The sequence below is a fragment of the Elephantulus edwardii genome, unplaced genomic scaffold, assembly GCF_000299155.1.
Source record: "Elephantulus edwardii isolate Elephantulus edwardi_28Jun2011 unplaced genomic scaffold, EleEdw1.0 scaffold00372, whole genome shotgun sequence".
Lineage (NCBI taxonomy): Eukaryota > Metazoa > Chordata > Mammalia > Macroscelidea > Macroscelididae > Elephantulus > Elephantulus edwardii.
In genome coordinates this window covers 245,500-249,631 of record NW_006400122.1, presented here as the reverse complement: position 1 = coordinate 249,631, position 4,132 = coordinate 245,500, and the positions used below count along the sequence as shown (strand labels likewise).

The following is a 4,132-nucleotide window of genomic DNA, read 5'->3' as shown; positions in this document are numbered from 1 at the left end:
TATCTATCTATCTATCTATCTATCTATCTATCTATCTATCTATCTATCCATGTTTATTGCTGTGTTATTCACCATAGCAAAGAGATGGAAGCAATTCAAGTACCCGTCAACAAATGAATGAATAGAGAAAATGTGGTGCATTCACACAATAGAATATCACACAGAATTGAAAAACAATGAACTCATAAAACACTACACAACATAAGGGAGCCTATAGGATATTATGCTGAGTGAAATATCTCAGTTGCAAAAAGACAAATATTGTATAACATCATTGTTATAAAAAAGGACTGAGATGGGGGTTAGAGGAAAAATGTGGATAGATAATGAACACTGCATTAGAATATATGAGAGAAAGAACTATCTGAAACGTATGTTTGATTAGACATTATATATATGACAACAAATTGGAACAAGAGATGCATTGCAAAGTGTACAGGAGGAGGGGGAAGAGAGGAAGAGGGAATAAAAGGTGCAACAAAGAATGAATGAAAATCCAACCTTTATATAAACGTTCATTAAAGTCACAATTTTTCTCTTTTTTTGCCGAGTACAGTGTCCTTTATTGATGGTACATTACAAGATGGGCTCTCTAAGCTCCTCCCCTTTCTCAGGAGGACTGGATGGAAACTGTGTCAAGGATGTGAGAGTCTAACTGTGTGTGTGTATCAAGTTAGGGTAAGGACTCCCCAGCAGCTGAGGGTCTCTCTCTCTCCTAGTGCTATTGCTGGGGATGGTCCAAAGAGCTCATACTCTTTGGAGGCCATGTGAACAATCAGGTCGACCACCTGGTTGCTGTAGCCAAATTCATTGTCATACCAGGAAATGAGTTTGACAAAGTGGTCATTCAGGGCCATGCCAACCCTAGCATCAAAGGCATAAGAGTTGGTGTCACTGTTAAAGTTACAGGAGACAGCCTGGTTTTCAAAGTATCCCAAGAGCCCTTGCGGGGCCCTTCTAATGCCCGCTTTACTACTGCCTCTGTCAGTTCGCTAGCAACTTGACAGCGACACCCTGATGGGGGTAAGCAAGATGGAGATACACCACTCTGGGAGAGGAGCAGTGAGTCAATCCAGCTCAATTTTATTGGGATCTGCAGTACACTTATATACACAGGAAGACAAGATATGGTGGACTTACAGACATGGGGCATGTGGATTGGTTAAGAGAACCTCAGCCTTATGCAGACCACTCCCAGCTCTACAGATGTGGCAGTCGTCTTCTCAGGTGGTGAGTTTTCTCAAGCCAGTACAGCCAAGCACAGGGGAGCTTTCTCTACCCTGTATTAAAGGTTGTTGGGAGGCTTAGGTTGTTGGGAGCTTAGGTGATCTGTCCTGGCCAGAGGTCCTTCTTTCCTCCCCAACATCCTGCAACATACTACTTTCTTGATGTCATCATATTTGGCAGCTTTCTCCAGATGGCAGTTCAGATCCATGACTGACACATTGGGGATGGGACTTGGAAAACCATGCCAGTAAGTTTCCCATTCAGCTCAGGGAGAAACTTGCTTATGGTGTTGGCAGCACCAGTAGATGTAGGAATGATGGTCTGGGCACTTCAGCTTTCCAGAAGAGCTGTCCACAGTTTTTGTTGTGGAAGTGATGGTATGACATGTGGCCATAAGTGTCTCTATGATGCCAAAGTTGTCATGGATGACCTTGTCCAGGGGCCCAAGTAGTTGGTGGTGCAGGAGGCATTGCTGACAATCTTGAGAGACTTTTCATACTTCTCATGGTTCACACCCATTACAAATATGGGGATATCAGCAGAAGGAACAGAAATCATTACCCATTTGGTACCACCCTTCAAGTGAGCTCCCGCCCTCTCCAAGGTTGTGAAGACACCAGTGGATTCCACAACATGTTCAGCACCAGCATCACCCTACTTGATGCTGGTGAGATCTCTCTCCTGGAAGATAGTGATGGCTTTCCCATTGATGACTAGCTTCCCATTCTCAACCTTCACAGTGCTACTAGTGGAATCATATTGGAACACATGGACCATGTAGTTGAGGTCAACGAAGAGGGGGGTCATTGATCATCAGCCCTGATGACCAGGCATCCAATATGGCCAAATCTGTTTTACCTTCATCATTGTGTCAAGGAGGCTACATGAGAAGAGAGGGTAATCTGTCGATCAATGAGGAGCAAAGAGCCTAAAATCACAATTTTTTAAAAAATGGTTTAAAATGACCAAATTTGTGGTGTATAAGTACAAATTGCCACAATAAAATATATTTTAAAAATCAGATGTGCATGACCTTTGTTTCTTCCTGAGATTGTGAATAATCATCATGATTGACCTATGTTGTTATTATTAGATGCCTTCAGGTAGACCACAGCTCCTAGTGACCCGAGGAACAGCAGTCAGGAACTGTTCCCTGTCTTGTGCCATCACCTTGATTTCTGCCAAGTTCAAGGCCAATGTCAGACACTGTGTCCATCCACCTCTTCAATTTAATCTTTGCTCTTTCACTTTTGCATTCTTGTTATCCAACACAACAAACTATTCTCACTCTTTTTCATATACATGCACATATACACTGAATGAGGTACATGCTGTTTTTTTCTCTCATAAGTGTGAAGAATTCTCTGGCTGTTCTTCTGAGCTTTTTCTATTTCTGCACTTACTACATTATGTTTTAATTCTTACCTTTCTCAAGATGAAAGTTCCTGGTGGTCAAAGAACATGCCTTACAAATCTGTTCATCTTTGTGCTTAGTACAGAGCCTCATATACAGCAGAAAATCATGAAATAATTGTCAGGTAATAATTGAAAATAAACTTTTTCTTGTATTGACACTGATTATAGATAAGTTTTCCAGTTTTATCTACCTACCTACCTACCTACCTACCTACCTACCTATCTATCATCTATCACCTATCTTGTAGGATTTCTGTTGGCTAGTGGTAAGAAACTGCCCTGCAATCCTTAAGGTACATAATCAAATCCACCAGCTGCTCTGCAGGAGGATGGACAATCTCCTTCTGTGTGATTTACTGTCTTTGAAACTCACTGGAGGGCCAGCTATGGGTTGGTTCCAACTCTATGGTACACAACAACAACAACAAAATATTATATATATATAATATTATATATTATATGTATAATTTTCAAATTCAACAATTTGTACATATATGACTTAGTGACAATGTTAAAACACTGATTATCTTGTATAACTATCACTATACCCCTTCTCAAACTATTCTCCTCCCAGAATTAACAGAAACTCAGAAGCCTCCTCTCTCATAGTTTTTTAAAATTTAATAAAAACAAAGTTTGAAATTTCCTTTATTTAATCTTCTCAGTATTTATGTAGATAAAATTAAATCTCTGTAATCAATAATACATGACAGCATGCTTTCACTTCAACAGATATGCTCCTGGAAAAGCTGAACCAACTAATATTTATAGCTCTTGTATTTTCTTTGTTTGATGTAATTTGATTTCTTAGTGGTAGAAGGGCATTATTGTACAGAAAGTAATTGTACTTTTGAGTTATTTATTTTGGAAATATTACTTTTTCTTGTATTAGATTAGCCTCAAGGAAAGTAATTCCATGCTGTCCTCTGTTAAATTATAAGTAGATTTAACTTAGAAGTATCATTTTACTGTCTTTGCCTGTAAATTGGAATATAAAGGTAATTCTATCGTAATAGTGTTTTCTTCAAGGTGGTTCCATGGCCCGTGTTTCCATAGTTAGGGCTGGGGGAGGATGGACTCCCTCTTGGGTCCTCCCCTGAGTCTGTCCAGCTCTGGTGGGGACATTCTCTGTAATTGGTTTTCCACATTTGCCAAGAATCTGTTTCCTTTAAACATTCAACATGTTTCACAGAAGTCTTGTCATAGATCCAAAAACAATAAAATGGGTCCCAGGAGTAGAAATGACACATACACAACACACTGGTTTTGTCCTGCCTTTGGTTTTCATAAGTTCTTAATAATTAATAATTTTAAAAATAAAGTTAAATTAACTAAAATAAGTTCTTTTTAATAATTCTAATAGTTAAAAACTAATTTTTAGAAATAAAAAGGTTTTCTTCACAGTAATAAAAACCATTCAAGAACTGTAATAAGTGGCTTGAGCAAAGGGGAAGCATTATCTGCACAGAAGCCACCGCAGGCCTGAGCC

General features: G+C 39.2%; 1 pseudogene; it reads right to left on the bottom strand.

Annotated features, from left to right (window-relative positions):
- LOC102849209 overlaps positions 1-2,041 on the bottom strand; it is a 3,127-nt pseudogene extending 1,086 nt beyond the window's left edge.
- Between the last annotated feature and the right edge of the window lie 2,091 nt (positions 2,042-4,132).